This window comes from Staurois parvus, unplaced genomic scaffold (genome assembly GCF_062004578.1).
Source record: "Staurois parvus isolate SC_StPar_1 unplaced genomic scaffold, SC_StPar_1.0 ptg000511l, whole genome shotgun sequence".
Taxonomy (NCBI): domain Eukaryota; kingdom Metazoa; phylum Chordata; class Amphibia; order Anura; family Ranidae; genus Staurois; species Staurois parvus.
In genome coordinates, this window is record NW_028318307.1 from 2,396,156 (window position 1) to 2,409,259 (window position 13,104).

Consider the following 13,104-nt stretch of genomic DNA (forward strand, 5'->3'; position numbering starts at 1 on the left):
GTGCCTGGTTATATGGTGCTCTCTTTGCCAGGAAATTGGTCATCTGGAAAGAGATTGCAACATTGTGAGGTGTAACCTCTGTGGGGTCTTGGGCCATACGTACAACCAGTGCCCAGAGGCACTCCGCAACCTTCCAGTGGTGGTAATTGCTGCCGAATTGGACAGGATGGATGCCGAGGAGGTGGAGGTTGCGGTGGAGAGGGCCAAGTCAGCCTCTGCAGTGGCCTTGGTGGAGGCGGGGGTGGCTTCAGTTGTCCATTCTGTGGTAGTTCCCCTGGTTGAGCCCACCTCAGTCAGTTTCCCGGTAGTTTCACCTGTTGGGTCTGTCCCCCCTCCTGGTAAGGGGAAAAAGTTGGCTGAGGCCGCCAGAGGGGCCGGGGTGGTGGATGTAAAATCTAGGCCATCTGTGCCTGCTCCCCCGGTTCTCCTCACTTTGAGGCGGGAGAAAAAGCTCAGTAGGGAATCTCAGGGGTCCCAGGGTCCTGTTCAGGGTGAGCAGGGTGGGGTCCAGGTGGAGGAGGGGTGGTCGGTGGTGGGGAGGCATAACAGGCCGGTCCTCTCTCCTGCAGGGTCTGTCCTCTCTCTGGAGGTGGTTGATGTGGCCCTTGGTAACATGTTTGGGGCTCTGTCGGGGGAGGAGGAGGAGGTATCTGAGGATCCTGTTTCCCCCATGGAGGATGAGGAGGAAGGAGGGTCTCTAAAGAGATCAGGAGACCCTTAAAAAAAAGTCAAGAAGAGGGTTAAGAAACGCCACTCTCAATTATCTTAATGGCAGTTCCCGCTCCGATAAAGAGTGCTAGAGAGTCAGCCTTATTTTTGCTCAGCAGTGTTGATGCTGATGTTTTGTTTTTGCAGGAGACCAGATTGCCCAGCTTGGCTGACATACATCTGGCCAAGCGGGAGTGGAGGCGTGGGCCCTCCTATTGGTCTCTTGCGACTGAGCCTTTCAGCGGAGTTGCTTTTTACCAGTATGGTAACGTGCCGGCGGATTATTGAGGTGGAGATTGGACGTTGTCTGATCCTAGATGTTCTTGTGAGGGGGCAGAAACTGAGCCTAATTAACATTTATGGACCACAGTCCAAGTGGGACAGGAAATGCCTCTTCACAAAGATCAAGCATTTCCTTTTTATGTCTCGTCTGGTGGTCTTTGGAGGTGATTTTAACACCGTAACTAGGCCCAAGGATAGGAGGGGCTCCAATGACAGGCTGGGATATGATAGCGTTTTTCTGAATGCTATAGTCAGGGAAGCAGGTCTGGTGGATGCCTTGGTTAAGTGCAGCCCAGACAGCACTGGTTTCACGTTTAGGAGAGGTAATAGTCAGGGTAGGATAGACAGGTTTTTTTTTTTTTTGAAGGAGGACTCTGCCTTCTTGGCACCTGAGTGTCAGATAGTGGAGTTTTCTGATCACCTTATGCTTACTGTGACTTTGAATGTTTCAGACATGCCGCTGAGAGGGAAGGGCATCTGGAGGTTGAATTCGGCTCTGCTAGAAGACGAGGAGGTGAGACAATCTTTTGAGGAGTTATTTCAGGCCCAGGAGACCATGCTGGATTTCTGCAACAGTAAGTCGGAGTGGTGGGAGCTTACTAACGTGTGGATTGGCAGGTTTTTCAAGGCCATAGGAAAAAGAAAGCAATTTAATAAATACATCGCCTACCAATGGTTGCGGAGGAAGCTCGACCGCCTTGTTTCTAGCGGTGGAGATTCTGGGGCAATCTCAGAGGTCAAGCTTCTCCTCAGGGAGAACCAGTATGACCGGCGTGCCTCTTTGGTTCTGGAGAGGGATTATGGGAAGTACCACTCGCCCGACCCTTTTCAGAACTGCAAACAGGGTGCAGCAGTTAAGACTGTCTCTGCCCTGAGGGATGGTACGGGGTCTCTGACGAGATCCAGGTCAGGGATTCTGGAAGTCCCTAGGTCCTTTTATGTGGACTTGCTGAGTGAGAAGCACCTCGACCAGACAAGGATGTTGAGCTTTTTAGAGTCTACACCGGGTCTGGAAGGTAATGTCTCGCCCACAAGTTTGACTGGGGAAACTACTGCAGAAGAGGTGATCAAAGCCATTGACAGTCTGGCCATTAAAAAGACTCCTGGGCCAGATGGTTTGACAGCTGAGTTTTTTAAGACCTTTAAGTCCAGCTTGGCGCCTTGTCTTACTGAGGTTTACAACTGCTATCTGGGTGAGGGGTCCCTCCCTCCATGAGGCAGTCTGCAGTGATTCTCCTGTCAAAAGGTAAGGATCCTTCGGCTATTGAGAACTGGCGCCCCATTAGCCTTCTCAATGTCGATAGGTTCTGGCTAAGATCTTGTTCTGGCGCTTGTCGTAACTGGTAGACAGCTTGCTTTCTCGTCAGAAGCATTGCTCAGTTCAGGGCAGGAGTACCTTCACAGCGGTGTTAGCTGTCCGGGAGGCTCTGGAACGGTGTAAGGCTGAGGGATGGGGAAAGTTTGTGCTGGCTGTGGACCAGGCAAAGGCTTTTGACCGAGTCAATCACGTGTACCTCTGGCATCTCCTGGACCAGTACGGTTTGGAGGGGAGGTTCATTGGCTGGCTTAAGACGTTATACAGGGAGGCTGAGAGCTTCATGTTGGTGAATGGTTGGGTGGCCTTTTGGGGTGGATCAGGGGTGCGCCAGGGGTGCCCGCTGAGCCCTCTGCTCTACGTTTTCGCTATCGACCCCTTCGTCAGGAGGCTAGATGGTGGAGCGTTGGGTGGGGTGCCGGTGGGTGCTGCTGGGGATCCGCCCCTGAGGGTCGTCGCCTATGCTGACGACATTTCTGTCTTCATCTCCGGGACCGGGGAGGTGCAGGAGGTGGTCTCGGTGATAGATCAGTATGCCGAGGCGTCTGGCTCCAAGGTCAATCAGGACAAATGTGAAGTTCTCTGGATGGGTGGGGAGGGTGAGAGCTTCTCACTTCCGGACACCTTCCCAGTGCCTCAGCGGAGTGTGAAAATTTTAGGCATCAATTTCGGCCCTGATGATTACAGCAAGTCAAATTGGGAGGCCAAGCTGTCCGATGCTGAGGTCAAGGTGAGATGCTGGAAGGGGTGGCGGCTCTCCTTGAGGGAAAGCGTTGACCTGATCAAAACTTTCTTGGTCCCTGTGTTTTTGAATATCAATTTTGTTTGCCTCTTGCCAGAGTCACTCTATACAAGGATTTACAGCTGTTTCTTCCAGATGTTATGGGGGAACAGGCTGAACCTTGTCAGGCGGAATGTAACCTACTCATCCAGGCGGTAGGGTGGCTTAGGAATGGTCAACCCGGTGGTTTTCTTCTCCATTATGTTCCTGAAACATAATTTTGGTAAAATGCTGAGTGAGGAGCCGCCTGGATGGGTAGGTTTTTTTCAGATGTGGTTTAGACCCTTTCTTGGCTGCTGGGAGAGTGGTGGGCCAGTGAGAAGCCTGAGAGTCAAGCACGGTAACTTCCCGGCTTATGTCGCCCCGAGCTTGAAAATTCTGCAGCGGTGGTGTGTGATGGCAAAGGAGGTCAGATCACTTCCTGGGAAGTCTCTCAGGGAGAGGGTTGTGGCCATTGCCTTCCATGCACCACTGGCCTTGAAGGATTGCCCAGGCCATAGTCTGCGGGAGGGCTTAAAGTTGATAAACATGGAAAGGATTCCCTTGAAATTTAAGGACCAGGCCTGGCTCGCATTTCATGGCAGACTATATGTGAGGGGGAACCTGAAGTACCGCTCCGTGGGCGACCGTGGTTGTCTGAGGGCGGAGTGTGGGGGTGAAGTGGAATCTACGGACCACTTTTTGCTTCAGTGCCCCTTCAATATAGAGATATATAAAAAGGTGGGGAGGGCTCTAGACATCCCTTTTCTGCACCGTATGTCTTATGCGGAGTGGGTGCATGGGGCCTTCGAAAGGCGTACGAGTTATGATTTAAGCACTCTTTTTTTTTTAGTCTGTTTAGTGATTCACTACTTCATATGGAGCGCACGATGTCAGGTCTCCCTTTCCGGCAGGAATGCCGGAAAGCCGGGGGCTTGATTGCCCCAACTAAGCCCAGGAAGGATGTCTGGTCCTGGGCCTGGACCCGCTTGAGGAAGGCCCCCTTGAGGGGCCTAGTACCGGTCCTGATCTCTCCACCATTGAGGACCTGGGAACAGCCCCAAAGAAGGGGGAAGGTTACAGTGAGTACCGCGACCGTGTGGTGGTCCGTATCTGTACAGTTGAAAAAGAGGAGGCAAAGCTAGTTAAGCTTAACTTTGAGTTGAAAAAGCTCCGCAGTTCCTATGATCGGGTATGGAGCTCAAAGCGTCAGAGTATGAAGCTGGGCCTGGAGGCCCTTCAGCAACGGGTATCCCTGCAAGGGAAGTATGTTGCAGCTCTAAAGAAAAAAAGCGGCGTGTTGTGGTGAACAAGCAGGTCCGGGCTTAGATTCTGCGTCTTGGGGAATTCCCGTCTGTGGAACGCTAGAGGCTACCACCAGCAGGTCCCTAACAGAACCATACGGCCATGACAGAGTCTGAAGGAGGACCCTCTCCCTGGGAAGAGATGTGCCAACACTTGGCGGCGCTCACACGGGCCGTTAAAACATTAGAAGAAGAATATAAGCATCTGGAGGGACAGGTCCAGAGCCTGGCCGCAACTGCGCCTTCAACCCCAGATCCGGTTAGTGCGCCTTCTGCCAGGGGTTCCGCTAAATCTTCCACTGGAGCTACATTCTCCATCCCTCCGCCAAAACTGCGAGTGCCAACACCTGAGCGGTTCAATGGGGATCAAGGAAAGTTCAGGGCCTTCCAAAACTCCTGCCAGCTATATTTCGATCTGCAACCCCGGACCTTCTCATCTGAATCCGTGAAGGTAGGATTTATTATATCCTTGTTGCAGAGTGAACCCCAGGGATGGGCTCACCGCCTGTTGGAGACTCGCCACTGTTGTGGGCTTTTGGAATCATGTCAAAAATATGACTTTTATCAAGACATAATGTTATATAGCAAACAGCTCAGCAGAACCGGATGTTAAGAGTTAATTTTGTCTTGGTTAAACCTTCAAGAATTCTAGTTAAAGAAATGAAGAGAACAGGGAATTAAGACTTTTCCAAGACAATGGGATGTTTGAACTGTCAACAAGGACTATTTGTATATGGAAGTGAGAAGAATGCATCTACAGAAAGTCAAACACATAGGACTCTGACTTGTAAACATTTCAACAATAATGAGACGGGAACTCAACTGTTTGGAAGCTTAACCAAAACCTGTAGAGTGTGATGAACCAACAAACCTCTGAAACTATTACTATCTACTATTGTTCACCAAGGGTGAAAGCATTAACAATTGTTTACCATGAGTCCGATACAAGGGCTAGGCAAACAGAGATTTTTTCCCTACACAGAGGAAATGTTGATGCTGAAACCAAGGGGTGAAATTCAGGACATTTAAGTTTAAAAGTTCACTGTATATCATTACAAAAATGTACTACAAAAACAGATTATAAATAAGATGTCATAGACTTTAAACACCACTAAATACTCAGCAATGGGAACTATATATCACTAACTTGAGTATTGAGATGATGGGAAGTAAGATGTATTATAAACTAGCATTAGTTACATGTCTTATCAGGAAACAAACAGGATGATACTTCAAGGAGGAATAACCGAATATACACCTATATTCCATGGTCCCTATTTAGAATATCATAGGTATGATCACTGCTATATCTGGATAGAGCCGTATATTTTATTCCTGAAATTACCTGAAGATTCCACCCAAGGTATGAGTCATCTCAAATGCTCACATTGTTCTGTGATACATGACCGCCACCTGGCGGGCAGGTGAGAAATAGCTTATGTACACACATTTCTCAACTAGCCAATCAGGAAGCCTGGTGGGAAGGTATCTTAGAACAATGGACTAGTGGATATAAAAAGCCCATGTGCTGTAACATAAAAAAAAAAACCTCATGAAAAAAAGAACCCTCATAAAGACCTCATGGAAAGACCTGACATCTGAAGAAGATCTCTGCTGAATAACTACTCTTCCATCTTTTCAAACTTCCTAAACTTTAAACCTCTAAACTTATAACTTCCTACATTCTCCCCTATTGAATCTATCACTTGCCTATATATCAGTCTAAAGGCGTTCCACTGCCAGCTAAATCCACGGGAGAGTTGCCTAGTCTGACGTCCGGGTGTGGTGAGATGTTTATTTGATTTGGATTAATTACTTTCTCTGTTGTGTAGAATCATAAAAATTACCGTAGTGTATTACAACAATATTGGATAGTTAGATATATGTAGTCAGATACTGTGTTACTGTTAAAAAAATTGTTTATTGCCATATTATAAATTTTTCCATATTTCATAATTTATTGAATATTAATAACCAGAGTATCATATATCAAGGGCTTACTTCTTGCAAGCCTATGGCCACGGCATGTAAGAATATAACCTTTGAGATATTCGAAATTATTAATTATTAATAAATTTAATAAATATCATATCATTTAAATTTGTGATTGATGTAATTAGTTAGAGACATTATTAGTGTGTCTTACATTGGTAGGATATATTTTTTGATTGTGTGTACCAATATTCATTTATCACCAGTCTTTTGTGTTTTGTGTTAATATATATATAATTTTTGTACATAAATAAATTTTTATATTTATCTATTATAAGGCAAATTTTGTGTGTATGGTACGAAATCATATTGGCTAAAAGAATTCAAGGTATAATAATAAGTGGTGATCGAATTATCAAGGTGTCCAAATTATTGGTTTACTAAATATTTGCCGTATTTTAACGGCTGGAGGCACTGTAATATTTCATCTAAGGGAAAGGGACACGCCCTTTATAAATAATATATCCTTACATAAACCACCACAACATAAATTTGGAGGCGCTGCTGAGATCCATAGAAATCGTACCATAACACAAAACGCACTGGTGATTGTATATTTGTACACGTTATCAAACATATATTTTGTATCAAAATGGCATCCAGTAATCACGGATCCACCTCTTCCAAGCATAACGAGGAAAATATGGCGGCCCAAGGTGTTGAGGAAGAAACTCTGAAGCCAGCCCGGAAAGCTGCCGGTGCTTGGCAGAATTATGTTGAATGTGGAGTAATAGATTATCTCCGCAAGAGATTAGGTCTGGGGGATAGCCATAATGAGTTTGTGGATGAAGAAAAAAAACAGGCTATGAGCACCTTTGAGGACCTGTTTAACCAAAAGGGCCAGGTTGTTGGGTTTTTAATGGCATTTGCTGGAGCAGAAAGTGATAGAGGCCGTGACAGACTTCTCCTAGAAGCTTGGCCCATGTTATGGTTCATGACCGCTGGAGCTGCCCAGCGGACCATGACTCTAAGGGAAGAGTTGTCAGAGGCCCGCCTCTTGTTAGAAAGCAAAAATCAGGACATTGAGTCTTTGAAAGGGAAGCTTGGTCATGCCGGTATTCGTTTAGACGAATCCGAGAAACATTATGATAGATTGGTCGGAGACTTTCGAAGTGCTCAGGACCTGTATGAAAGAAACTTTCAGGAGTTAAAACAACTTCAAGAGAAGTATCAGGACTTAAAAGATGAGGTGGAATACTTCAGATCAGAGAGGTTATCTCCTGTCAAAATTAAAGTTCACCCAGGGGATAAGCATGACCAGTCAGAACTTACCTTGATAAAATCTGAGCAGAAAACTCTGGAGGAGCAGATTATAAGGTTGACGGCCCAAATAAATTCTGGGGTCCGAAACCGGACCAACCCAGGCAAGCAGGAGGCTGATGAGCGGAGATACCCGCATCACAGCGAAGTATCTGATAGTGAGTCAGGGTCAGAATATAGGTCACCTCCTAGGCTTTCAAGATACACTCCAGAGCGCTCTGAAGAAAAATATGAGGTTTCATATAGGCAGGAAGGGAAATCCCAGGGGTCATTCAGGAGATATGACACCCCAAAGGTTATTAAATTCCTGAAGGACACTGTTCCTATGTTTTCTAAGAAAGGGTCCCTTGAGGTCACCGAACACATAAGAACATATGAACAGACGTTAGAGATTCTGGGCATTAGAGATGACCACACCAAAATAAAATTGCTGCCATGGGTGTTTGAAGAGAAATACCGGCAATTCTTTGAGACCTTGAGGGCCTATTCCAATCAGTCCTGGAGAGAGGTTAAACATAAGTGCCACATGGAATTTGGGCCTTATAAAACTGTAACCTCTGCCAAGGCTGCGGCCTACAATTTAAAGTGTGGTCCTCACCAAAGCCCTACAGAATTTCTGGCTGTCCTCAGAAATGCCTATTTCCTGGCTGAAAAGGATCCCAATCCTAACCAGCCAGAATTCAAGACACTATTCTATGAAGCGTTACCTGCTTACATAAAATTGGGACTTGCAAAGGATTACAGAAAGGGATGCTCTCTTGATTGGTTGGTGAGAGAGAGTGACTATTTATTCTCGATCCAACAGTCCAGTGAGGGCGGGATAAAAAGAGAACCTAAAAATAGCCCCAAGATAGTAGCAGCCACTACCGTTTCCCCTCCAAATCCAAATGTGCAGGCAGAGAAGAAATCATATGCGGAAGTAGTCCGTGGGGGTAAAACCAATGGTTCCCCTAGATTTGCACCTCAAACCCAGCAAGTGAAGGAGGTCCATAACTTTGCACCCCAAAACCAGTGGATGAGAAAGGATAGGCAAAAGCCAGGGAACTACGGTAGTGGAAGTGAGAAGAATAAAAAGTATGGTAAGGGCCGGTACAGTGATGAAAATCAAAGGAGGCAATGGTATCCTCAGAGGTTCTATTATCCTCGCCAAAACCAACATGGGAATTTTTATGGGAACCCCAATTTCAACAGGAACCATAATTACAATAAGAATCCCAATTTTAATAAAAACTCCGATTTCCAAAGATTTCCTCCACGCCAAGAACACCCTCAGGCTCAAAGGGGGGATACAGTACCCCAGGCTCCCTTTAATAACAGGGAGACCCCAAAACCTCAGAGAGAACAATGGCGTCGGGACCAGAGCAGTAGTTCTGACTCTGAGTCTCATTACCAGTCTCGTCCAAAACACAAGCGCAAGTATAAGAAGAGGGAGAATCAACAGAATGACTCCTCTGAGCGTATTGGACAAATAGAGGCACAGGTCAGCAAAATGGCTGAACAGATGGACAGGCTTGTCACTCAATTTCCATCCAATCCTTTTTTAGGAGCAGCTCCTGTGACCAACCAAGGGTCACAGAATTAACAGGCAACCGAGCCTTAAACCAACAGGGGAGGACACTGAGTCAAATGACAGGAGATGTGTGCCCCGTCCCTGACACGCCTACTAATGGAGAAGTTAGTTCTCAGGCAAAGGGGGACCATTTGTTGGTTATTAATGATTCTCCTGCTTTTCAGTGTCCATCTATTGCCCCTAATATAGTCGCGGCATCGGAAGTCATCAGGATTGACAAGCCAGACGGAGCACCAACTTCTAGTTGTGCTTCTGTTTTGAGACAGTCCAAGAATCCCACCAGGGAGGATAAGGGTAATGTGTCCACCACATGCGGTGAGATAAGAGCCAGTCATATGTTATTGAAGGGCCCACAGATCTTCAACCACACTAATTTCATGTGTGAGCTGACTGAATCTGATGGGAGATATTATGCCACGGTGCAGGTGCAGGATGCCAGTGATCTTTCGATTGTCGGCTTAATAGACACTGGATCCCAAGCAACCATCATGTCACAGGAGCATTTTGACAAAGTGGCGAATGTCATGCCCACCAAGCCAAGACTTAAAAGTTTTGACAGCTCATTGATTGGTGTAGGTGGAGACCCTTTACAAGTCATGGGTACCGCCTGGCTTAAACTGAAACTGGGTAATAAGGAACTGAGACACCCCATCATCATTGCTAGCATATCACAGCACCACATGATAATTGGGATGGACTTCCTAAAAAGGCTGAACACCATAGTTGACTGTGTGAACCAAGTCCTGTGGTCACAGGTAAATACCCCAATTAAATATGGGAAACTTAAAACTCCCCATTCCCGACAACACTGCCACCTGGTGGAAGAAAGGCCTGGATCATTAGAAATCCATTTCAGGAACAGCCAACTTCCTGATGTAACGGTTATCAAACCTGATGACTGTAACCCTATCAGAAGAGATGAGGAACACATTTTTAGAATTCCCCAAGATAAAATCAAAGATATTTCCCTCCAAGATGACATCCTTACGATATCTTTTCATCAGGAGGATAAACCAAGAAAAGGGGGAGATCACACCCAATTCTTGACAGGTATTGAAAGGGTTAACAGCGACTTGTTTATCCCCATCCGGATAAATGGTCTTAATAGGTCAAAATATGCCAAACTAGATTTGAGACAGGAACACAGCTTTGTAAGCCATGGGTTGATAAAACACCTGACCGAAATGGAAATGATCCGTTTCTCCACACCTCAGCTTCATTGGATTTCAGACTCCCTTGATGACTCTGATGATCACAATTCAATGGCTAGGTGTCTCTTAAACGTCACTGTAGGAAACAAAACAGCCACCCATGTGTTCCTAGTCTTGGATAATCCCCAAACCAAAATTTATTTTGGCAACGATGTATTACATCGCTTTGCAATGCAAGTCGACCTAATTAATGACTGTTTATGGAGTCGACTAAAGGGGGACCCCGAAAAATACCAAAATCTGGACTTAGCTTTAAAATCCCAGCAACAGATGCCTTATGCTGTTGAAGTCCAGGTAGCCCAGAGGATTACAATTCCTAAGGGCATAAATAACTTCATACTCCCCATCCAAGTTAAAAAGGGACATAGACTGAAGGGGTCAGATGCATTAGTATGCCTCTCCCATAAAATGCAGGGGGAGGGACTGAACATTACACACACGCCCCTAGTCAACACACATCAATCCCCGATGTACATTTACATACATAATCTGTCCAATCAGGACATCATCTTACCCAAAGAGACCCTTATTGGTCTAGCGGTAGAGACTGAATATTATACCTTTGGGGTTACTAACCAGGTGATTGGACTCATCCCCGATGAATATTTGTCGGAGGAACAATTAATTGAACAAACATTCCATTCATTACCAGAGGGTATTTTCACCATAGAGTCCATTTATCCATTCGATTCTAAAGATGGCACCTGTCGAATCGAAGAGACATCAATTGTCTTTGATCACCCAATCAAAGAACAAGAGTACCCCAAAGAACCTGGATGGCAGGAGAACACACACACACATCACATACCCAATGACCTCACCACAAAACTTGAAGAGGCATATGAGATAGGTCAGCCGGAAAGCTTTCCTGGATTCAAGGAGTTAGTGGAAGAGATGGTGGCCCTCGCCGACGCGTGTGCCAGTGATCTCGACCGACAATTGCTCCGAGAGCTTCTCCTTGAATTCCAAGAGATCTTTGCCAAGGATTCTTACGATTGTGGGACTACTGACCTACACATCGCTAGGATCCAAACAGATCCAGATGCCCCACCAGTATTCGTAAGACAGTATAGGTTACCATTAGCTTCCTATGAATCTCTAGCTGAGATTATCAGGAAGTTACATGAAAGGGGTATAATTAGGCCCATCCACAGCTCCTACAACCACCCGATCCTGGGTATCTTAAAACCCAATGGACAATGGCGTTTGTGCGCTGATCTCCGTCAGCTAAACAAACGTGTGTACATGTCAGGATGGCCTGTCCCATACATAGACCAGTGTCTCGCCCAGCTCCAAGGATCCCAAGTTTTCACAGCTTTAGATTGTGCACAGGGGTATTGGACCATAAAGGTGAGTGAGGAAGACCAGTACAAACTGGCCTTCAGTTTTGGGAATCGACAATATTGTTGGGTACGAATGCCTTTCGGATTCATAAATTCCGGACATGAATTTGCTGTGTTCATGCACAAGGCCATGCCAGACGCCTTCGAAAGGGGGACGTTGGCATATGTGGACGATATCCTGATCAAAAGTACGGATATGGCCAAACACATTACAGAACTTCGGCATGTCCTGGGCCAATTAAAAGCAGCAGGAGTAAAACTGTCCTTACAAAAAGCCCAGTGGTGTCGCACGAAGGTAAACTTCCTAGGCCATGAAGTTACTGCTGAAGGTTTGAACCCACAAAAGAAGAAAGTTGAGGCGGTTCTGAATTGTAAAGTCCCTACTAACCTTAAAGAATTGAGATCATTCCTAGGTATGGTAAACTACTCGCGTAAGTTTATTGACAATTACGCCGAGATAAGCAAGCCACTGCTTCACCTACTGAAGAAGGATGTCGAATGGTCGTGGGGTAAGAAACAGGAGGACGCCATGAAGGAATTAAAGGAACGTCTCACACAAGCGCCGTGTCTCGGATATCCCGAAGGGGGTAAAAATTTCTATCTAGAGACAGGGTTTACGCAGGTAAGTATGAGTTCTGTTCTTTACCAGAAACGTGATGATGTCAGTAAGGTGATTGCCTATGCCAGTAAAACTTTGTCCCCGGTTGAAGTAAAGTTCAGTGACTGTGAAAAAGCTCTATTGTCCACCGTGTGGGCATTACAGAATTTTCGCAGTTACATTCAGGGAGAGAGAATCATTGTTGAAACGGCACACCAGCCTTTACAGTATTTAAAGAGTGAACGTATCAAGGGAGGAAATGTGTCTAATAGCCGCATCACTGCTTGGACTTTGTCTTTGCAAGGGTGGCCTCTTGAAATTCGGTACAAACAGAACAAGGAAAGTCCAGTAGCCCAGGGCCTAGCCGAGCTCCATGATTGTTCCGCAACTACGCCTGCTATGGAGGCCCCGGACACTGACTTTCTGGAAGAACAACTGTTCTCTCCCTACAAGGTTTATGATGAAGAATACTGTAAACAGCTGCCGTGTGTATATGTGGATGGTTGTGCTTTTCATCACAAGGATGGGGAACAGCTCCAACTAGTGGCAGGTATTGGAATCGTTTGGACCCAAGGTGTCATCCCAATTTCTGTGGGATACAAACTTGGACCAAAAAGCAGTCAGGTTGCTGAACTTACTGCAATTCTTAGAGCAGTTGAGATGGCTATAGAGTTCAACATTAAAGAGTGTGCCATCATAACCGATTCCAATTATGTCAGGAATAGTTTTGTGGAGTATTTCCCTAGGTGGAAGCGAAACAA